This window comes from Canis lupus, chromosome 17, assembly GCF_048164855.1.
Source record: "Canis lupus baileyi chromosome 17, mCanLup2.hap1, whole genome shotgun sequence".
NCBI lineage: Eukaryota > Metazoa > Chordata > Mammalia > Carnivora > Canidae > Canis > Canis lupus.
Genome location: NC_132854.1, coordinates 53332041 through 53356831, shown reverse-complemented (window position 1 = coordinate 53356831; position 24791 = coordinate 53332041). Strand labels below are relative to the sequence as shown.

Here is a 24791-nt window from a genome sequence, read left to right as displayed (position 1 = left end):
AGGGAGAAGCAGGCTCCATGCACCGGGAGCCCGACGTGGGATTCAATCCCCGGTCTCCAGGATCGCGCCCTGGGCCAAGGGCAGGCGCCAAACTGCTGCGCCACCCAGGGATCCCTCTGAGATATATTTTAGAAGTGAAGTCAACATGGGGTTGAGGGAAAAGTTCATTGACTTCTGGGTGTTGGGAGAGACTAGGGAAGATTGGACAATAAATGCATTTTGTGGGGGGAAGCTCCAACTGGTTTAAGATATGTTGAGTTTGAGATACTATAAAATAGGCAAATAGTATATTAAGCAGGCAGCTGGCTCCACAGGACTGGGGCTCAAGGGAAAGGTCAAGGATAACAATAGGGATTTAGATGCCTTGAGCATTCAGGGGATGTTCAGATTAATGGAATGGATGAGATCAGTTAAGTAGAGAATGTAGATGAAGAAAAGAAAGTGGTCTAGGACCAGCCCTAAACTACTTCAAGGATGAGAGGTGGAAGGGGAAGTGGGCGGAGGCTGGGGTAACTGGGTGACGGGCACCGAGGAGAGCATTTGATGGGATGAGCACTGGGTGTTATATTATATGTTGGCAAATTGAACTTTGATAAAAACAAATGAAAAAAAAAAAAAGAATGAGAGGCTGAATAAAGGAGAAGAAGCCAGCCAAGGATCTGGTGATGACTATCTAGAATGGTAGGCAAAAACTCCAGAGAGAAAGACACTTCAAGATAGAGTTATAACCACATTCAATGTCACAAAGAGGTGATGCAAAGTAAGAGCAAAGAAGGGACTATTATATTTGGCAATTTGGAAGCCAGAGGTTAATCACAACAAGTGCAGTCTTGGGTTTGATGGGAGTGGGGTGGGGTACCAGATGCTTTCATTCAGCCTAGGCATTACGAAAGACCCTCTCACTGCAGAAAAGCCGGATGTACCTATGCATTGCAAACCTTGTACAAGAAGCAAGAGAAATACTCAGAAACCAAGCATCCCAACAGGATACCAACACCACAACTGACCTACTGGCAAATCTAAAAAAGAAAAACAATTCCTTTAGAATTTGCAGAATAATGCCTGGGTTTACCTGGAATAGACAGTTAGCTTGGCCTGAGCCTGGGCAGCATGAGGAGAGGTGAAACACAAACCACTTCATAAGACACGCATCTTTTGTGGGTGGGTTAGGAAAGAGATTGGCCTGCTTTCAACGACAGGAGTCACTTGACATGACTTCAGGTGGAAAGCTTAAAGGAGAAAATTCATTGTTGTTGTCATCATCATCATCATCTTTTTTAACCATAGCTTTGCCTTCAAGTGGGACCGAGGTTCAGTTTTACAGTAACTGTACCACCAGTGAGTGCACAAGTCAATAGCATTAAATCAAATGTATTCCAATTAGTAGCAACTTCTGGTACCCAGCAAGTTCCAATTCAGAAATATGTTCAGAATTTTGCACATCAAACTTAGAGAACACAGGTTCCTTTCAGGCACATATGCAATAATTATAAAAATGCACCACATACTAGACCATCAAGGAAGTTTCAAAAAAAAATTTAGAAGTTATAAAATTAAGTTGTAACTCAGTCATAAAATAAATCAACTATGATAATATAAACGGTTATAAAAATACACTTTGAATTTTAAAATATACTTCTATAGAACTCAGATGTAACAGAATAAGTCATAACTGAAATGTCAAAATAGTGAGAATTTAACTTTAATGAAAATATTGCACTTCAAAACTTGTAAAATGCAATTAAACAAAACTTTGAGAAAAATTATAATCTTAAATGCTAATATTGAAAAAGAGAAATGATTGGCAATATGAGCTAAGTATTCAACTTCTTATTTTTAAAATAGAAAATTAAACACATAAAAACCCAGAAGGAATGAGATAATAAGTAAAAGAAAAAATAATGAAATAGAAAAAAATATAGAGAAGATAAAACCAAAAGGTGCTCCTATGAAACAATTAATAAAATTGACAAATCTCTGGAAAATTTTATCAAAAAGACTATGCACTTAACTAAAAAGTATTAAGAATGAAAAGGGAGACATGGCTAAAAATGCAGCAGAGATTAAAATATATTAAATAAATATATTAAGAATAAACTATGAAGAAGCATGTCAACATTTGAAAACTTAGATAAAACAAAATTCCTTGAAAAATATGGTTTACTCGAGCTGGCTCATGAAAAATTGAAATTCTGAATAGCCATAGAACCATTAAAAATTAAATTAGTTAACAAATCCTAAGTTTGGGCAGTTTTGTAAGAAGCATACCAAACTTTCAGGGAATAGTGTATTCCAATATTATACAAATTATTTCAGAAAATAAAAAAAAGAATAAGAAAAAAAGTCCTCGTTTGATGTAAATATTTTGATGTAAATATAACCATGATATGAATTCCTTATAAAGACAGAGACAGGAACATTATTTATTCATAAACATAGACATAAAAATCTTAAATAAAAAATTCAACAATATACGAAAAATACATCACAATCAATTTTGGCCTTCAGAAATCCAAAATTTCATTCCAATTTCATCCCAGGATGCACCATTCATTTTACATTTGAAAATCTGTTTTAATTCATCAGATTATCAGATCAAATGGTCATTTGAATAGTACTAAATAAACTTCAACCACATGTGGTCCCCCACCTCCCCAAAAAACCTCTCATGGAAACAAAGAATAGAAGTTCTTAATAAAAGGGGTAATGGGGGCATTTGATTGACTCTGTCAGTTAAGTGTCCCACTCTTGATCTCAGCTCAGGTCTTGATCTCAGAGTTGTGAGTTCAAGCCCTGTGTTGGGCTCCAGGGCTCTTCACTACTTAAAAAAACAAAAAAAACAAAGATAAAAGGAGCAATGGATTACTGTTTCCTAACACTTGTGTTGGAGGGTAGAGAGCAAGGGGAGAGACAGACAGACAGACAGGCTATGTATCTGTTCATCTATATGCATTCTCTGGAATGATAGAGAAGCTAACAAGGGTTGCAATTGAGAAAGGCAAGTGGAAATTTGGGGAACAAGGTGGAAGGGAGACTTTTTTTTTTTTCCTGTGCACTTCTTTGGGGACTTAAAATCTTGATTTTTACATGTAGGGGTTACATACCCAACATCATTTTTAAAAAGCCAAAGCTGAAGTTATAAAATATTACCAATCTGTCATCAGTGAAAAGCTACAGTGTTATTTCAGCAACAGATAAGATAGGAAGATAATAAGAGTACGCCAGACATAGCAGGACATTTGAGAGACCATAAAACACTTCACATTAGCTATCTATGTGTCCTGAGTGAAACATATATTCCCTGGAGGAAGGTAACAGAACAGCTTGAAGACTTAGAGATAAGAAAAAAAAAATCCTTCTTATGTACATAGTTTTCGTGGTAAAATATCTAATTACCTAGTAGACCATTTTGAGTACCCAGCATATACTGAGCACTATATTAAAGTGTGTGTGTGTGTGTGTGTGTGTATGTGTGTGTGTAGGGAGATGAGTTAGAAAGGTGAGTAAGATGTAGTCCCTGTCCTTAATGAACCTATAATCTACTTAGGAAGACAAGTGCAGCATTCAAGAAACACTATTTTTCCATCTGTAAATAATACGATTTGTGTATGTGATCTATGACTACTTCCAACTTTATTTTTTCATTTTAATTAGCAAATTGTAAAAGACTGTACAGTTGTGTGTGTGTGTGTGTGTGTGTTTAAGATTTTAATTTTGAGTAATTTCTGTGCTCAGTGTGGGTCTCAAATTCACAACCCTGAGATCAGGAGCCAACCAGGTGCCTCACAGTTTTTATTTTTTATTTTTTTTTTTAATGTTTCAAGTTTTCATTTAAATTCTAGTTAGGTAATATATGGCATAATATTGGTTTTAGGAGTAGAATTTAGTGATTTGTCACTAACATACCACACTGATGCATATCACAAGTTCCCTCCTTAACACCCATCACCCATTTAGCCCATCTCCCCACCCACCTCCCCTAGCTCAATCTTCAGTTTGTCCTCTATTGTTTTTTTTTTTTTTGTCCTCTATTGTTAAGAGTCTCTTGTCCATTTCATGATTGGATTGTTTGTTTCTTTGCTGTTGAGTTTAAGTTCTTTCTAGATCTTGGATACTAGCCCTTTATCTGATATGTCATTTGCAAATATCTTCTCCCATTCTGTAAGTTGTCTTTTAGTTTTGTTGACCGTTCCTTTTGCTGTGCAGAAGCTTCTTATCTTGATTAAGTCCCAATAATTCATTTCTGCTTTTGTTTCCCTTGCCTTCATAGTTGTATCTTGCAAGAAGTTGCTGTGGCCAAGTTCAAAAAGGGTGTTGCTGAAAAAAAAAAAGGGTGTTGCCTGCGTTCTTCTCTAGGATTTTGATGGAATCTTGTCTCACATTTAGATCTTTCATCCATTTTGAGTTTATCTTTGTGTCTGGTGTAAGAGATTGGTCTAGTTTCATTCTTCTGCACATGGCTGTCCAATTTTCCCAACACCATTTATTGAAGAAACCAACTCTGGGAAACAAACAATGGGTAGTGGAAGGGGAGGCAGATGAGGGGATGGGTGACTGGGTGATGGGCACTGAGGAGGGCACTTGACGGGATGAGCACTGGGTGTTATACTATATGTTGGCAAATTGAACTTCAATAAAAAAAAAAGGACTCTCTTTGGGCTTGCTTCACTCTGTTTTTTTTTTTTATCCTTCCTCTATATTCATTTGTTTTGTTTCTTAAATTCCACATGAGTTAAATCATATGTTATTTGTCTTTCTCTGACTTATTGTGCTTAGCGGAATACACTCTAGCTCCGTCCATGTCATTGCAAATAGTAAGATATCATTCTCTTTGATGGCTGAATAATATTCCATTGTATATATATATACCACATCTTCTTTAACCATTCATCTATCAGTGGACACTTGGGCTGCTTCCATAATTTGGCTGTTATTGATAATGCTGCTATAAACATCAGGGTGCATGAGTCCCTTCAAATCAGTATTTTTGTATCCTTTGTGTAAATACCTAGTATTTACCAATTGCTGGGTTGTAGGGTGATTCTATTTTTAACTCTTTGAGGAACCTCCACACAGTTTTCCAGAGTGGCTGTACCAGTTTGCATTCCCACCAACAGTGCAAGAGGGTCCCCCTTTCTCCCTATCCTCACCAATATTTGTTCTTTCCTGTGTTATTTTAGCCATCCTGACAGGTGTGAGGTGGTATCTCATTGTAGTTTTGATTTATAATTCCCTGATGAGGAGTGATGTTGAGCATCTTTTCATGTGTCTGTTGGTCATTTGGATGTCTTTGGAAAAATGTCTATTCATGTCTTTTGCCTATTTCTTAACTTATTATTTGTTTTTTGGGTGTTGAGTTTGATAAGTTCTTTGTAGATTTTGCTTACTAACCCCTTATCAAATATGTCATTAGCAAATATATTTTCCCATTCCAAAGATTGCCTTTTAGTTTTTTTGACTGTTTACTTTGCCATGAAAAAGCTTTTTATCTTGATGAAGTTCCAGTAGTTCATTTTTTGCTTTTGTTTCCCTTGCATCTGGAGATTTGTCTAGTAAGAAGTTGCTGCAGCCAGTGTCAAAGAGGTTGCTGCCTGTGTTCTCTTCTAGGATTTTGATGTTTTCCTGTCTCACAGTTAGGTCTTTCATCCATTTTGAATTTATTTTTGTGTATGGGGTAAGAAAGTGGTCCAGTTTCATTCTTCTGCATGTTGCTGTCCAGTTTCCCCAACACCATTTGTTGAAGAGACTCTTTTTTCCACTAGACAGTCTTCCTTGCATTTTGAAGATTAGTCACCAAAGGCTATACAGTTTTAAAAGCATGGGAGTACGAGGTTTTAGTCTGATAAAATTGAACAAGAATTAATGATGGGAGGGATCCCTGGGTGGTGCAGCAGTTTGGTGCCTGCCTTTGGCCCAGGGTGCGATCCTGGAGACCCGGGATCGAATCCCACATTGGGCTCCCGGTGCATGGAGCCTGCTTCTCCCTCTGCCTGTGTCTCTGCCTCTCTCTCTCTCTCTCTCTGTGACTATCATAAATAAATAAATTTAAAAAAATTAAAAAAAAAGAATGAATGTTGGGAGAAATCCTGTTCTTGGACAAAAGCTGGTTCTGGACAGATGGCTGGGAATTGGCCTACCTGGAGGACCATCTTGCAATTGCAACTTTTCTTTGTGTGGTAAGATGTCTCTCCTCCTCTGGGTTGGGTGTGGCTGACATTCCCGGCTTTCATAAGTGTGCTCAAACAATATTGTTTGAGAGTGAAGAGTTGAGTTCAAGTTGGAGAACACCAATGTGTAGAAGATAGTAGGGAGGGCTTATGGTCATTTTGTATTCTATTCTGGGGTTCTGAGTTAAGAAGTCGTAAGTTGGCCTCTTTTCATTCAATGAGTTGAAAAGGAAAAATCTAGGGCTCTCAAGTAGTTAGGCCTAGATCCTCACTGACCATTTTCATCACCTTTGACCTATAGAATGTGGGCAAGCTGCTGTGCTTTTGCTTGCTCCCCAAAATGTGAAGAACACTATGGGAGGCTGTACATGTGTGGGCTGAGCAGTATATGGGAAATCTATGTTCCTCCCTTGCAGTTTGTATGCATGTTGTAAATCTAAAACTGCTCCAAAAAGTATTTTGAAAATGGGGAAAATAAAGGCACCTGGGTGGATCAGTTCATTAAGCATCTGGCTTTGGCATGGGTCATGATCTCAGATCCTGAGATTGAGCCCCATGCCAAGCTCGTGGCTCATTGAGGAATCTGCTTCTCCCTCTCCCTCAGCCTGCCTCTCTCCCTGCTTATTCTCTCTCTCTGTCAAATAAAGTAAATAAAATCTTTAAAAAAAATTAAAGTGTTAGTGATTATATTAAAAAATAATTTAAAACATTTTAAAAATGGGGAACATACTTTGCATTATTTTTATTAAGATTAAGTGAGTTGAAGATAAAGAACACATATTAGATATCTAATAGGTTAAAACGATTCATTTTGATTATTATTCTAACTGTAAGTTGCTCGTTTCTTCTCCAGGACAGGCCCAGGTCTGGAGGTGAGAAAGCCCTCCCCTTTGAGGGTCTCATCCTCAGATCAGTACCAGACATCACACCTAGTTATAATCTCTTAAAGCCTCGGGGCACCTGGGTGACTCGGTCAGCTAAGCATCTGTCTTTGGCTCAGATCCTGATCCCAGGATCCTGGGATCGATCCCACATGAGGCTCCCTGCCCAGTGGGGAGCTGGCTTCTCCCTCTCTCTTTGGCTCTCCCCTGGCTTGTGTTCTCTCTAGCTTGCTCTCTCTCTTTCTCTCAAATAAATAAAGTCTTTAAAAAAAAAGCTAATCCTTGCATTTCCAGTTAACATTAGTAATAATACTAATACCCACAACTGTTCTTTATTGGTCACTTGCTATCTGCCAAGGCCTTTTGTATAAGTAGTCTGCATAAATTAATACAACCAATAACCCTATGATGTGGGTAAGTTTCTTAAAATATTTTACTCACAACTATTTATGCTTTGTTTATCATAGCAAAACTGAAAAATTAAATGATGGTTCTAAATCATCTCATAATCAAAATATATACCTAACATTATTTTACATGTCCAACTATGTGCTGGGCGATGCACAAAAGAAATTGATGAGACGTCATTCCTGTCAAATAATTTACTACTTGAAGAAGCAAATCAATATCTTATATCACTGAGGACAGGCCCATACTTAAGGGCTACAACAGCTCAAGTCAATTGTGCAGAGATAAGGAAGGAAGAGAGGGAAGGAAGGAAGGAAGGAAGGAAGGAAGGAAGGAAGGAAGGAAGGAAGGAAGGAGAATATGTAAATTCTCCATTAACAGAAATCTAATTTTAACAGTCAAATAATAAGACTTCTTTTCTCCCCTTCCCCTTCCCTCATGTTTTACTCTCTATTTTTAGAACAAAGAAGCAAATGACAACAAAACTTGCTCTGAGGGATGTAGATGATATTGTTGATGCTGATTTGAATTCCAGGGATGTGTTGGTGGGTGGTTGTCTCAGGGGTATAGTGCTGACAGAGAGTTGCCAACAGACACAGGCAAAGAATGCAAATTCTTTTTCTTAAATGGATACAGAGGAGAATTTAGCTGCCGGGAGACTGCTGCACAGAGCAGGGGACCCACCAGGAGCTCATGGTTCGAGATGCAGCTTCCCTAGCCCCCACATTTCCCATACCAGGGCACACAACCAGTGACAACACCTCAAGGGGCTGATGATTGGGAGAGGGGGTAGGAGTGTGATGGGGGGTGTCTTTATGCCTCTGTGGCATTTCTTGGCACTTGTGAGAGAGGAAAGTAGCAATGTCATCCAGCGCAGATTGTTATTCATCTGTATCAATAGCAAATGAGCATTCAGTGTGTGTCATGGTGGAAATGCACTTTGCCCTAGGGATACTGACAGTCCCTTCTCATCAGTTTAGGAGCTAGTACTGTCCTGCACAGGGCTGGGTAGAGGATGCAGACTGTATTGAAGTGGTCAATCCAGGAGTCTTTGAGATCTGACCAACCCAAGTAGGATCACACTTTGATTCTGCTTGAGGTTCAGGCCTCACTGTTGGGCTTGGCAATATCCAGGACTGAAAGATACAATTGTACAAGTTATGCACTGCACAACTTGAGAGAACCTGTGGTTTTGTGATGGCCCTGGATTCTGCTCAGACTCCTATCCTTCTGCCTTTCCAGTGATCACCGTTCAATGATCACTGGTGTTCAGGATAATAAATAACCGAAAGCACCGCTAGATCTCAGTAATCAAAAGAGTAAGATGTATTTTCTACTTTATTCAGGTGAAAAATAGAAAAATGCAATAAATATCATGTTCTAAGAATTCAAAACAATATATAAAATAAAAAAGCATTTCTACATAATAAAAAATTGATTCCACAAATCCCATTTACTTAGGATTTTGCAAAATGTTACTTACGTATCCTATTGTAATCACAGCAAAGAAAAATAGACTCTTGCCAGTCTTCTCGCTTTATCAACCTTTCCACACTGGAAAACCATTTTGTGAAGTTTTCCTTTCAGGAGGAGTTGACTTTTAAATATCTGATATATATGAATCAGAAACCTATAAGTAGAACGTGAACAGTGGTTTGGGAGGCTAATTTATAGTTCAAGCCTATTCCCAGGTAAATCAGGAAGATTTGAATGAAGATGGTACAGGATATGCAGAGAATTAATACATTTGAAGGAGAAATGTAGATTGGATTGAACTAAGAAAGATTTAGCTAAGCCTGTCTCCAGTTGGGATAGAGTATAAACCCTCTCACCAGATTGCTGTTAGATTAGCTGAAGCAGCAATGTCTTTGATTTCAAAATATAAGTGGTAATTATCTCATACCCATTTATCTGAAAGCCTGCAGCAAAAACAGAGTTAAAGGCTTTTTGCAGTTCATGAAAGACTAGTGTTGAATTGGAATTACATTGTTTACTACGGCACTTTCCTATGAGCAGCTAAATTTCCACGTGGGACGACAGTTCTTTCAGATTTCTCGAGTTCAGATAACACAAACTACTTCATTTCAGCATCTCTCACCAGTTCCCCCACAGAGGACACTCCGGCTAAACCAACTCCTCATCCAGACAAGGAAAAAAAAGTGAAGGACTGGAACACCTTGAGTGGGAGGAAATGACAATTGAACCGATTAGCTAATTCACAACCTCCCGCTAGTTTGAAGATGGGTTTTGTTCTAGCTTCTTTGTGCTCAGAACTTTTTTTTTTTTTTTTACAAATGGTAATCATTATTCTATAATTACATTAAATGCCAGCTTGTGTGATCTCTCCTGAACCCTATAAAACTGCAAAGCAATTCATCTAGGCCCTGGTGAACTTTTAAAATTAGACACAATATACTGATTTAATGTGGATGCGGAGAAAACCCAGTGGGGTCGGCTGATTACTTCTGGTTATAAATATTAACAAATGAGCAAGGAAGTTTTTAATAATTTTCCCTATCTCTGTCTCATACACATACACACACGCACCCCTTTCATGAGCTAAATTGCTGTTCAAGTATGATTTTCAAAATGATAAAATCCTAACTGTTACAGAAATTGAACATGCCATTTTATTTATCTATTTAAAGGAGACTCAGTAAAGTGTTTTTGGAGAATTTGAAGATTAGGCTATGGGAATGTGAAAATGAATTTGTTCACAGAGGCAGAACAGGTTAATATCCTATAAGGAGATAATGTTTGGGGTGGCTTTTTCTATAGGTCAGAAATCCTTTGTCTGTTTCGCAGATAAAATGCATTTATATTGCTATGATAGGAATCATATGCATTACTCTCAGCTTTCTACAACTTCATTCTACCCCTACAGAGTTCCAAAATACCCAGTAGAAATCAACCAAAGGTGGAATTTCTGCAAAATCCAGTAATCCCCTGAAGGTCAGATAGACAATGCCCAGCACACCCAGCGTGAAAGACATCCAGCTATCTCTTTTGCCATTTGAAAAATGTGGCCTTTTCTTCCTGACAGTCAGCTAAAGTGCACTAGTTATACTGCTATTTCAGAGGGAGAGAAAAGATATCTGGAGAAAAATCAGGTAGATGATTCATACCCACACAAAAGGGCTAAATAAAGCTAAGGCCAAAATTTCAGAAATGCAAAGTTAGAAGGGACTTTAGAGATCACTGAAGACGTTCATTTTACAGAAAATAAGTCTGAGACTGCCTTCTTAGCAGTTGAAAGAAGATCTTAAACCACCTTGATCAGGTGCCTCAAGCTCTGCTGAGTGTGCCTCAGGAAACTCTTTTCTTCTTTGCTGTAAAGAATCTCCTTTCTCCTCCCTCATTCACACCCAGAACCACCCCAGAGAGGTGTTCTTCTTTTTTCGGGAATAGTAAGAGTTAAAAGACACAGAAGAAAACATATATCCATGTAATGTTGCTTTCAGTCATTTATACATGTTCTAACTTTTTTTAGCTGTTACATTTTTTAACTGAAGTATAATTAACATACAGGGTTACATTAGTTTCAGGTGTACAATATGATAATTCAACAATTCCGTACATGATTCAGTTCTCATCAAGGTAAATTTTTTTTTTAATGGAAGGATAGGACATTTAAAATGGGACTTACCATAAATGGTATTTAAAATAACAGATATGTGGGCAGCCCGGGTGGCTCAGCGATTTGGCGCAGCCTTCAGCCCAGGGCATGATCCTGGAGACCCGGGATCGAGTCCCACGTCGGGCTCCCTACATGGAGCCTGCTTCTCCCTCTGCCTGTGTCTCTGCCTCTCTCTCTCTCTCTCTCTCTCTCTCTCTCTGTGTGTGTCTCATGAATAAATAGATGGAATCTTTAAAAAATAAAATAACTGATATGGAAAAATAACTTTATAGGTGGGAAGTAGCCTACTTCTTTGACCAAAAGGGTTGATAACTTCTGTACCTCATAGAACTAGAGGATGATGGGGACCCCATTGCTTGCTCTCTGGGTCTTCACTCTTTGGAATATCTCCACTCAGTTGGCGATCTAATATTCTTCTGTATCGTAAGCAGAGCCTCGAACTTCCCCAAGATGTTATGCTCAGAAAGAACAAAGTATCCTCCCCAAAATAAAACATCCCATTTTTATGTCTGCTTTTTTTAAAAAAATGTCAAAGGCTATATTTGTACAATTCATCTTTTTCCTGGGGCTTTTTATGCATAGCTCATTCAGACCAAAGGCAGAGTGTACATGATCAGACTCCTGCACATTTAACATTGATCCAACACAGGTCATTGTTGCTCGATGTCATTAGATATGTGCTATCTAATTGGTAGATTAAAGCTTCTTTTTTTTTTTTTAAAGGTTCTTATTAGTTAAAATTACATTGATCCCAGTAGGAACAAATGGCTTCTCAAAATTTATAGCTCATAAAAAGTCAGATTCTGATTACTATAATTATTTCTTTCAAATTGTAAAGTATATGAATTTTTCACATTAATGAGAGAAAAAACAGAAAGAAAGCAGGAAAAGATGAATCTTACTTGTCATCTTGTCTTTGTCTTCAAGTGTTAGGCTAAATTGCTATTATTTCATTTTGTTAAATTTGGCACATCTCTGTCAACAGTTTTAAAACGTGGATGGAATGAACAAATCTGCATTGTCACTCCCAAATTCAATTTAGAAGTTTCATAAAGAGAAATACGTGTGTAAAGGTAGAGTTCCGAAGGAGCTAATACATGACATTTTGTTTCTTGGGCATTTTGAATGTTTTATTCTGAACACTTCATATTTTGTCTACACCCTCTATCCCACCTCCTCCATAGTAATTGTTACAAGGAACAAAGAACTCAAACCTCCTAACTCCATGCTCACCTTTGAGCAGGGCATAGTTGTACCCTAAAACTTAAGGAGGCTTGCAGAAAAATGGAATCATTCCTAATGAAGATGACATTCTGTCCTGCCAGGGATAGATAAGCCATTTATTGCCTCAGAAGAAAGAATTTACCTACAAATTTAGTTAATAAATGCAAATAAGATGGACTTTAACTGCTAAGGGGAACTCGTTTAAGAAGGACAGTGAAACAGGGGGCTCTTGGGTGGCTCAATAGTTAAGGTCTGCCTTTGGCTCAGGGAGTGATCTTGGGGTCCTGGGATTGAGTCCCACATCGGGCTCCCCACAAGGAGCCTGCTTCTCCCTCTGCCTGTGTCTCTGCCTCTCTCTGTGTCTCTCATGAATAAATAAGTAAATAAAATCATTTTTAAAAAAAGGTAGTGAAACAATGTTGTTTTTTGTTTTGTTTTGTTTTTGTTTGTTTGTTTGTTTTTTGTGAAGAAATAAGCCTGGTTCAAAGATGATAAAGATACAAAGTGGAATGCAAAATGTCTGCTTATGGTGTTCCAATGATAGAAATATCATATATCAGATTCATAAGAGAGGAAAGCTTAGCATATTGGGAAACCAACACCACTATATCCTCTTCTCTATCACATCTGAGATAATAAGAAATGCTGATTATAAGACATCAGACTGACAATCATGTATAAATTGCTCTTGACTACTCAGCAGGGGCAAAGTGATGAAATTTTACAACACAAGATGGAAAGATCTCCATCAGGACACAGAGTGAGGTCACTGGGACAACCCTCTCTTGTTGCTTTTACTCCTATAGGTGAAATTCTGTTTACCTAGAAGGTCCCTGGACAAACAACCTAATTACCTTTTGGGTAGTCCAGCCTCGAGAGAGTGAGTCTCAAACCCAGAATCAACAGAGGCTCCCTGGCTTTCAGAACTGCCTTCTTCAGAGTATGTCCTTTGCTCACATATGAAGCATCAAAGCACATGGTATACAGAACTTAATGAAAATACTGTCAAAATGCTACATTTAAGTGAAAATATTGTTAAATGATTACATTTTGGTGCCCAAATTATGAATTCATATTTTAATTTCAGTTTTGCTTACCTTTTTTTTTGCCTCATCTTGAGGCTATCCTGTTTGTTTAGGCTCCTTCTGATGCAGAGAACAGTAATAAGCTCAGGGCACCTTAGTTAATGAGATACATGGAGAAGTATAAAAAACTGGATGCTGTCTCAAAAGCATACAACTAAGGGTCACAGAGCATTGGGACACCATTTATCACATGTGGCATATGACATCAGCTCTGATAATTTGACAATAGCTTGAGGGCAAGAACAGAAGTATTATTTCTGGGTCAAGTTTATGTTTCAGTTCCTGCATCTACTTTTCCCATCAACTGCTTGTTTTTTTTCTTTTTTTTTTTTTTTTTAATGCTACTTTGGTATCAACTTCTTCCCTCTCCTTTTTCTACTTAGCATGCTCTCTATTTACTAGGTTGCTGCTTGCTCATGACTTCTGCTCACTGCCTTCATGCTCTATCTCTCCATACCTGGATCCCTCTGTAATCTACTTGCTATAAGTTTTCATCAAATCCCCTCAAAGAGAACCTACCAAAGGCAGCTAGTCCTTGTGCCTATGGCAGGCCCTTATTGTTCAGAGCTCTTGTGCTTGGCACTCTGAGGCCAGCTCACAGATGGAAGGCACCTGTCTCTGGTCCAGTCTGCTGTGGCCAGAGTGACAGGGACACACAATAAAAACACGGTGACCCACACTAAAGGAAACCTGCTAATGAGAGGATTGAGGGGGGCTTCTGCCTAAGGACATCTCAAAAGAGGCCAGTAAGATCTGTAGTTATATAAAGTCATAGTCCCATAATCTATGACTTCAAGACTTTGAATAAGACAGAGAGCAAGCCAAGCCAATTTGGTGTGATATTTCTGAATCTGACTCTTCACCTAAATACAAACTAGACACCGAAGGAGGACTGTTGACTCCCTGCAGTAAGAAAGTGGGGGGGGGGGAAAGGGCAAATAGAGTTTTTATTACTTTTCTCATGTGTTTCAGGATAAAGTCAGTACTCAAATATTTGATTCAACCAGGAATTAATCTGATTACCAACAATCTGCAGTATCCATTTAAGAAGACATGCTAGAGACACAGAGTAGGGTCATAACTCTTAGAAATGCACTACTAAGGCCAAGGGATGAATTCATGTCAGATGCATGCTTCCAAGCATTCTTTGTACCTATATTTGCATATACTGAGGTTATCAGACAGTTTCAATAAAAATGAATATATTAATAAAAATTAGCTGGACCAAAACTCTACATATATCTTATGGGACATTTATTAATCAGTATAATCAAATCTCATATGTTACATTGAATTGTGCAGCTTTTTATCACTTTAAAATTTCCTCCAAACTCATCTTTTGCTTCTAAACAATGAAAAATATATATCTTCTTAGAAAACAAAGGTCACATCTTATAGAATCCACAGAACTTATCGTATTCATTGATCCATAGATTACCCATGGCAGTTACATTTTTTTCCTACATAGGCCTTTAGCATTGAAGTTGAAACAAAATACTGACCTGGTTTCTAAAAATGTGTAATAGTAGTTGCTTTGCTGAAAAAAAAACAAACCCGAAAAAAACATTTCTACCTAACAAGAGATATTGTTCCCTTATGGGAAGTAAAACATCATGTCCAAGGCACTGATTTCCTTATTTTAAAAAATAGAGTAAATTGTTCATTCCTGTTGACAGCGTTCAGAATTGTATTATTTTTATCAAAGTAGAGTGATTTCTGAAAGAACACAATATACTGACTTTTCAAAAGGAGATCGTCTTTCTATGGATATGTAGCCTCTTGTGTCACTGCTATTAGAAGTAATTATGTAGAATACCAGAGAAATTGTTTTAAAATACAACTTATGTCTCTGAAACCTTATTATCACTTTTCCCAGGAATTTAGAACCAACTTATATTGTTAAATTTGTAACCAAGGGTAATGTTCTTTAAAAATTTATTTTCCTACTAGGAAGATGAAAGTTGGACAAATGCTGTTTAAGTCATGAGCATTATTAAATCATTAAAGAAGTGCAGCATTATTGAGTGTTCTACACTCAATTGTCAGCCTTGTAGACAATGAGTGCTACTTGGGAATCAGATCCATAGTTGTCAAGTATAGTGGGTTGAATGGCGGCTTCCGGAAAAGATGTGTCTACCTTCTAACCTCCTGAACCTGTAAAAGTGACCTTATTTGGAAAGAGTGTTTGTAGATTTAATTTATTTAAGGATTAGAGATGAACAGATCATCCTAGATTATCCAAGTGGGCTCTAAATCCAATACCAAGTGTCCTTATAGGAGGCACACACAGGAGAGACACAGAAAAGAGGAAAGCCACGGGAAGATGGAGGTGGCCATTGGAGGGATGCAACCACAAGCCAGGAAATGCTGATAGTTACAGGAAGGTGAAAGAGGCAAGGAGGAGTCACCTCAAGAACCTCTGGGGAGAGGATGGCCCTACTGTAAAAAAAAAAATTTCTATTGTTTTAAGCTGCCCAGTTGAAAAAGCAGGACATTCAGATTTTGTAAACAGAATGCTTAGGGGAACATAATGGCTGCTTCACATTCTTTAAGGCCTCAGGACATGTTGCACTCTCTCCTCAAACTATCCCACTCCTCTGAAATGCCACTTCCTTGAAAAAAGCCTTCTTCTGAAAAACCTTCCACATCCAAGCTTGGCTTAAACATCCTGCTAGGTGCTTCTGTAACATGGTCTAACTGCTTACCACATTGTATTGTATTTACGTCGTAATTCACTCCTCTAGCCATACCACTAGACCATATAATCCTGCAGTCTCTAAATATTAGCTTTGTATTTCCAGGATCTAGCACTATCTCTGGGACAAAGTAACCATTCAACAAATATTCCTGGAATTACAGGATGAATGAATTTGGAAGTCTACTATGCTGAAAGTTTTGGATATATTGTTCATGATAGTGTGGTTTCAGAAAGCAGAATTATGACTGAAATATAAAAACTGATATCCCAACACAAGTAGGGACATCCTACTTGGAATATACTGACCTACCTTTAAATAGGCTCTATGGGGATCCCTGGGTGGCTCAGCGGTTTGGCGCCTGCCTTTGGCCCAGGGCACGATCCTGGTAGACCCGGGATCGAATCCCACATCAGGCTCCCGATGCATGGAGCCTGCTTCTCCCTCTGCCTGTGTCTCTGCCTCTCTCTCTCTCTCTCTCTCTCTGTGACTATCATAAATAAATAAAAAAATTAAAAAAAAAATAAATAAATAAATAAATAGGCTCTATGAGGTAGCAGGCACCCACCATTGGAAATGCCCAAACAAGGACCTGACATGAGAAATAGTGTTGACGTGATTCTCTGCATCGTTTGGTTGATGGAATCAAGTGTGCTCTAGGGTTAGTTTCTGCTCTAAGATTTTTTCACTTTCTGGATCCCAGAATCCTTATAAAAGAACTAGTGCTCTTTAGTTTCAGCAATCCAATTCCATTGAATTTATTGAAGTTTCCACCACTATCACCTGTTGATACTACTAGAATTACTTAAATGAATAAGACCTGTTCATCCTCTCAAGGAGCGTATAATAACATAAGCATGAGGGTAAAAATGTTGCCCATGTAACAGACCTAAAATGCTATGGGTATTCACAAGAGGAAAAGATCACATCTAATAGAAGAGTATCAAAGAAAACAGGATGAAGCAGGTGGCTTTTGAGAAGGACCTGAACAACAGCTAGGATTTTTAAAGACTTTAGGAGTGAGGTCTTTTTTTTTTCTTTTTAAAGATTTTTATTTATTTATTTATGAGAGACACAGAAAGAGAGAAAAAGAAACACAGACAGAAGGAGAAGCAGTCTCCATGCGGAAGTCAATCCCGGGACTCCATGATCACACCCTGGGCTGAAGGCAGGCACTAAACCACTGAGCCACCCAGGGATCCCCAGGAGTGAGGTCTTTTTAATGGTGGTTTCATGTTTCCTGATTCTCTACTAAGATCCAACTTGTATTTAATAAATTTTTTATTTAGAGAGAGTCCTACATACTCTTCATCTTTAGTCATTATAATATAATAACATTTGGCTTATGAATAGACAGTTATTCATTGGCAAAAAAGTGGGACATGGGGCAAGAACACCCAGCCAGAAAGAAATCTTTCCATATGGTCCACATAGTCTGTCACTAACTCTTAAAATTCTAGAATTAAAGATTCATTCCTTTGACTTCCATTAGTATAGTATGGCCCCATTTTCTATTCATAATAGTTATACTTTTTATTTGTGCTATCTCTGACTTTTTCTTCATCAATCACCAGAAACTATTATTTTAATCTTTCCAGAGAAATGTTTTTACTTTGTTGGTCTTGTCTCTTTGTTTTCTTTTCATCAATTTCTCCTTTTATTTTAAAAATGCATTTTATTCTATTTTCTTTGGTTTTATTCTTTTTTGAAAACTTCTAGATATGAGCACTTAGCCCATTTATCTTCTGTTTTCTCTTTTATGATATAAGCATTGCCTATGGGAGAGTGTCCAGAAAGATGAGGTTGGAGGATTTACAAGATGGTGTCTGTCTCTCCCACAATGTTCTTCACGGGCTAGCCCAGCAATTTGCAGAAAAGTTTGCCTGCCAGAATGTGCTAGTGTGACTTTTCTGATCCTTTGTCTATTTGCATTTGCAGGGTTTTGTCTCACACTCATATTTTCTTTAGGAAATATCCACATTTACTTAGCTGCCTTGAGGGAATTGTGTAGTCCTGATTACTATCTCATATTCTGATAGCAAGTTGTGGTGACCCAAAAGGCATGGCATTAAAATGTTTTCTCTAGCAGGCATACATTTTTTATCAAAAGTAAAACTTTCCAAATGACATAAACATATTATTAAATACTGATATTGCTTTATTTATTTTTGTTTTGTTTTTTCAAGTTTTTATTTAAATTCCAGTCAGTTAACATACAGTTATTAACATACTAATATTAGTTTCAGGTTGTAGAATTTAGTTTAGAATTCAACACTTACATACAGCCCCTGGTGCTCATCACAAATGTTCTCCTTAATGTCCATCATCCATTTACCCCATCCCCCCATCCACCTCTCCTCCAGTAACCCTCAGTTTGTTCTCTATATTTAAGAGTCTGTTTTCTGGTTCATTGGTTTTGTTTCTTAAATTCCATATATAAGAGAAAGCATATGGTATTTGTCTTTATGGTAGTTGTCTTTCTCTGATTTATTTTGCTTAGCGTAATACTCTCTAGCTCCATCTATGTTGTTGCAACTGGAAAAATTTCACTTTTTGATGGCTGAATAATATGCCATTATATATATATATATATATATATATATACACTCAATTATTACATGGAATTTATATATATATACATACATACACACACACCTATATACATATATACTTATATACCACACTTTCTTTATCCATTCATCCAGAAATAGTGGTATTGTTTTAAATAAAAATTAAAGAGTGGTGGAAAAAAACATGAACCATTAAACATACTTATTCTAAAAACCCTAGTTTACTGTCGCACAGTACTGCTTAATCTGAATTTTGTGTTTTTATAGAATTGAGAAGATAAGTTGTAATAAATGTAGTGACTTGTGTCATTCATCTCTCTGTGGATTAATGCTTTTATTCGCAAAGAACAAGTTACTGAGCTAGGTTCTAAGGAGATAGCAACAATTTATAAGAACTAATCCGTTTTGGGATATTTACAGTCCAGCATAGTAATTAAAACATTATCCGAAATAAATATAACAGATAACAAGTGACAAATGTCAAATGGGGATATGGGTAAGTGCTCTGTGAGTTTACTCCTGGGAGTTGCCCTGTCATTTTGGTTCTTTTTATAATTTTTTCCAGTGTCTAAGTTCTTTGGGGTCATGGGAACATAATATTTGGTTCAGCTCTCTTGAATCTCTTTTCTTTTTGTAACATTGAGGGGGGGAAAAAGCCTCCTTTTTATTTCAGAAACAACAGCACAAAAGTTGGAAGAGCTTAAGCTATCACTTATGGTGACTTTTTTAAATGAATAAGCCATGAATACTTCTCTGGAACTATCATAACCATTAGGAACTATAAACAAACAAAAAACCAAATCAATAGTTACCGTCACAGTGAAATTATGTCTTGTTTCTTCTTTCTAGAGGAGACTGCACAAAACACTTCATTCTCTTTAATCTGCTCTAACCCCATCATATACCATTGTTTATGATACTAACAGTAACGACAACGCAATATAGCATGCTCGGTGACTCATCAGCACCCGCCTTCCAGAGGCACTCAGCTCGCACATAGGCAATGAGTAATGGCTCATAGAGCCATTTCTTAATATCTGTAATCAGTTTTAGTCTGATGCGGTTCTCAAAATGCATTCTTCTTTTCCAATAAATGATAAATTATAAGGCTATTGCTTGGCAAAGAGAGAATCATTTTTTCCCTGGCCAAAGATTTATTTCCCAACCAAGTTTGTTTTTGAATCCCTGAATGTCACTTTCAGCTGTTTCCAATTCTCTAAACAAGTATCTGCCAATCACCCCGACATGCGAGAGGCAACGCTTGAGTGTGTAGTTATTTAATGGGAAATGTTGCCATCTGAATTGCAAAGATGGTCTGTCAAAATCTGAGAGGGTGGAGGGGAGGAATTGGGGAGGAGTCGGAAGGGGAAACCAGGGGAAGGAGGAGGGAAAAAGTCATATAGACACAATGAAGTAGAAAATGTCATAAATCTTCTAATAAAATTTCATCAAATTGGGCTAAATAATAAAAAATTATAGCTTTTCAAATGAGGCTGAAAGTCTTTGAAATATTCTTAGGAAAAGATTCCCTAAGTACAGAAAAATTGTAAATAAGATTGTAGGTCAAAATCTCAGCAAATTGGGCTAAATAATAAAAAAAAGTATAGTTTTTTAAATGAGGTTAAAGTCTTTGAAATATTCTTGAGAAAGGATTCCTTAAGTACAGAAAAATTGTGAACAGGATTGCAGAGATGCCGGTTAACCTACATAACAATTCTTTACATCTTTTAGTAGTGTCTGTTTGCAAAAGCAAAGAGATTGCCTGTTTTCTTGTACACAAGAGCAGCTTTCCCAAGTCTCACCCGACAATCCTTTGTTAACCACCAATGTTTGTCACTGCACCATTCACCAGAATTGAGTTTTTAAATGTTATGTAATTCAGGTTTCTCTCTACCAAATTGCTTCAAATGAGTGAAGTTATCAGCTAACTAGGGCCGATACGCTAATAATTATTATTTTGTAGTTCTACATGATTCCTTTGTTAATATTAGGTAGAATAAGGACATCAGGATATTCACAGAGACTGGGCAGGCATTTTTTGATTACAGACAGGTGCCTGGACTTCAGGGTCAGCACAAGCACCTGCTTTGCTTACGGTCCCATGAACCCGATGTTCTCACAGACGTGGTGGGGGACTACTTTCTCCTTCAGAAAATTCCTCCTCACCTGACTTCCAGTTTTATCATCTTTACATTTTTCTTCTTGTTGTGTGATGACTATTTCATGCCCTTTCACCGGTTTCTCTTTCTCTATCACGTTTAATCAGGTTCCCCTGGCTCTTTGGTCCACTTGCACATTTCCTCTTGGACGCTAGCATCACTTCCCATGTTGCAGTGAAGCCAAGTTAATTTCTTCATCTGCTGGGTAATTCTCAAGTTAAGACTTCTGACTTAACCTGTTTTCTGGTCCCCAGACTATTTGCAACCAGACATCTCTACCTGATGTGTTCCACAGCCACCTAAAACTTGATATGTTTAAACTGAACGCATCAACTCTCTCTGCTCCCAAACTTATTCCTCCTTTGTTCCTTAACTTGGGGGACACTGGTCAGACTCATTGCTTAAGCAAAGTGCTCCTCCCATATCATACCTGTTGACCCCTGAATCAGGCCAATTTTATCTCCAAAATATCTCTCAACTTCCTCTCCACTCATCATTCTTTCTACCAGTGTCATAATTTGGACTATGGACTCCTTACAATGCATTTTGATTTCCCAACAAATAATTTCGGTCTCACTCTACCATATACTTTGTATTATAAGCACAGTGGAGACCATTACCTAAATATATTATGTCCTTCTGAGAAGCTTGACTTTATTTTAATGATTTACCCTCTGCCTGGAATTTCCTTTTGATGTACCCCTTGTGAACATCACGTCAAGATTAGGACATGAGAGGTGGAGTCAGAGCCGATATGATCCTACTATTCCACTTACTAAGCATGTAACACTACACAGACTGATTTATTCTATGCTTCAGTTTCTTTGTCTGTAAAATGGGAACAAACATACATACCTCATACAATTTTTTCTCACTTTCTAAAAAATTAAGACTTTGTTTTAGGTTTACAACCCCAATGGAGGAGAAGGTACAGACATTTCCCATATACCCTCAGTCCCCACACATGCATACCCCCTCCTCCAGTTTCCATATCCCCCACTAGAACAGTACATTTGTCATACTTGATGAACCTACACTGACACATCATGATCACCCAAAGTCTATTGTTTACCTGTTCACTCTTGGTGTTGTACATTCTATGGATTTGGACAAAGGTGTAATGACACGTATCCATCATCGTGGTCATTATGGTGCTGTATAGATTCTTCTCTCTGCCCAACAAATCCTCTGTGTTCCATTTATTCATCCCCCCCCCCCATTGTCAACTCCTGGCAACCACTGATCTTTTGATTGTCTCCATAGTTTTGCTGTTTCCAGAGTGTCACTATAGTTGGGATCCTACAGTATCTTCTCAGATTGGCTTCTTTTACTTAAAAATGTGAATTTAAGATTTCTCTATATCTTTTTGTGGCTTGATAGCTCATTTCTTTTTTAGCACTGAGTACTATTCCATTGTCTAGATGTGCCACAGTTTCTTTATCCATTTATCAACTAAAGTTAGGTAAAGTTTCCAAGCTTTGGCAGTTAACAATAAAGCTGCTTGAACACCCATGTGCATTTTTTGTGGGGACATGAATTTTCAATTCCTTTGTATAAATATCAAGGGGCATGATTGTTGGATCATATGGTAAGAGTATGTTTAGTTTTGTAAGAAAGTATCAGATTGTCTCCCAAAATCACTGTATCATTTTACATTCCCATCAGCAATAAATGAGAGTTTCTGTTGCTCCACATCCTCACCAGCATTTGGTGTTTCAATGTTTCAGATTTTGGTAATTTAAATAGGTGTGTAGTAGTGGTATCTCATTGTTTTAATTTGCATTTCCCTTAGACTTTTAATGTGGAACATCTTTTCATATGCTTGTTTGCCATTTAAATATTCTTTGGTGAAATGTCTTTTTTTGTGAAATGTCTAATAAGATCTTCAGTCCATTTTTTTAAATCAAATTGTTTGTTTCTTATTGTTGAGTTTTAAAAGAGTTCTTTGTGTATTTTAGATAATAGTCCATTATCAGATATATATTTTACAAATATCTTCTCTTAGTCTGTGGCTTGCTTCTTCATTCTCTTGATATTTTGTTTTGCAGATTAGCAGTTTTTAATTTTAATGATGTTTGACCTATCAGTTCTTTTCTGCATGCCCGGGTGCCTTTGGTTGTATTTAAAAAGCCATCACCATACCTAAGATCATCTAGATTTTCTCCTAATTTATCTTCTAGAAGTTTTACCATTTTGTATTACACATTTAGGTCTGTGATTCATTTGGAGTTAATTTTTAGGAAGGAAGTAAGGTCTGTATCTAGATTCTTTTTTATTTTTTTATTTTTGCCTGTGAATGTCTGGTTGTTTAGGCTGTTGAGAAGACTATTGCTGTTCTATCGTATTGCCTTTGTTCTTTTATCAAAGATCAGTTGACTATATTTATGCAGGTCGGTTTCTAGGCTATCTCTTTTGTTCCATTGATTTATTTATTTGTCTATTCTTTGGATGATCCCACCCTGTCTTGATCACTAATTATATTAAGTCTTGAAATCAAGTAGTGTGACTCTTCCAACTTTGTTCTTCCATTTTGTGTTGGCTATTGTAATCTTTCACCTCTGCATATAAACTTTTGAATATATTTGTCAAGATCCACAAAATCTCTTGCTGGGATTTTGATTTGGGTTGCATTGAATCTATAGATTAAGCTGGGCAAAACTGACATCTTGACCATATCGAGTCTTCCTATTCATGAACATGGAATATCTCTCCATTTATTTAGTTCTGCTTTGATTTCATCAGAGTTGTATTTTTCCTCATCTTGTACGTATTTTGTTAGATTTATACTTAGGTATTTTATTTTGGGGTACTAATATAAATGATACTGTGTTTTTTTTAAATTTCAAATTCCACTTACTCATTGCTGATATTATAGCAAAGTTAGTGACTTTTGTATATTAGCCTTACATCCTGCAGACTTCCTATAATTGCTTATTAGTTCCAGGAGGTTTTTTGATCAATTCATTAGTGTTTTCTACAGAAATGATCATGCTATCTATGAACAAAGACAGTTTCAGTTTTATTTCTTCTTTCTCTATCAGTGTACATTTTTATTTCCTTTCTCCTCTGACCACCTTTGCTAGAACTCCCAGTACAAATTTGAATTTTTTTTTTTATTTATTTATGATAGTCACAGAGAGAGAGAGAGAGAGGCAGAGACATAGGCAGAGGGAGAAGCAGGCTCCATGCACTGGGAACCCGATGTGGGATTCGATCCCGGGTCTCTGGGATTGTGCCCTGGGCCAAAGGCAGGCGCCAAACCGCTGAGCCACCCAGGGATCCCCCAGTACAAATTTGAAAAGGAATGGTGAGATGCGCCATCCTTGGCTTGTGCCTGTTTTTATTCAGAAAGCTTTGAGTTTCTCACCATTAATTATGATGTTAGCTGTAGGTTTTTTGTAGATATTCTTTATCAAGTTGAGAAAATTACCCTCTATTTCCAATTTACTAATGCTTTATATCATGACAGGGTGTTGGATTTTGTCAAATGCCTGTTCTGTATCTACTGGCTATGATTATGTGATTTTTCTTTCTTAGCTTGTTGATGTGATGGATGACATTAATTGGTTTTGACATTCGGGATGTGAAACCAGTCTTGCATAGGTGGCATAAATCCTACTTGGTCATGGTGTATAATTCTTTTTTTACATTGTTGGATTCAATTTGCTCATACTTTGTTGATGATTTTTGTATCTATGTTCCTGAGAGATATTGGACTTTAATTATCTTCTCTTGTAATGTCTTTGGTTTTGGCATTAGGATAATGCTGGCCTCATAGGTTGAGTTAAGAAGCATTCCCTCTGTTTCTATCCTTTCAAACAGATTGTAGAGGATGGATATAATTTCTTTCTTAAATATTTGGCAGAACTCACCAGCCAACCCATTTAGGCCTGATGCTTTCTGTTTGGGAAGGTAATTAATTACTGATCCAATTTCTTTCATAGATACAAACCAATTCAGATTG

The 24791-nt window shown here is 37.3% G+C and overlaps 1 protein-coding gene across 1 annotated transcript in view; it reads right to left on the bottom strand.

Annotated features, from left to right (window-relative positions):
* FAM216B (family with sequence similarity 216 member B) overlaps window positions 1-22048 on the bottom strand; it is a 63849-nt gene extending 41801 nt beyond the window's left edge. Inside the window, 1 exon segment of the mRNA XM_072782944.1 lies at window positions 21900-22048. The gene's annotated coding sequence lies outside the window, so the exon portion shown is untranslated.
* Window positions 22049-24791: the final 2743 nt, after the last annotated feature.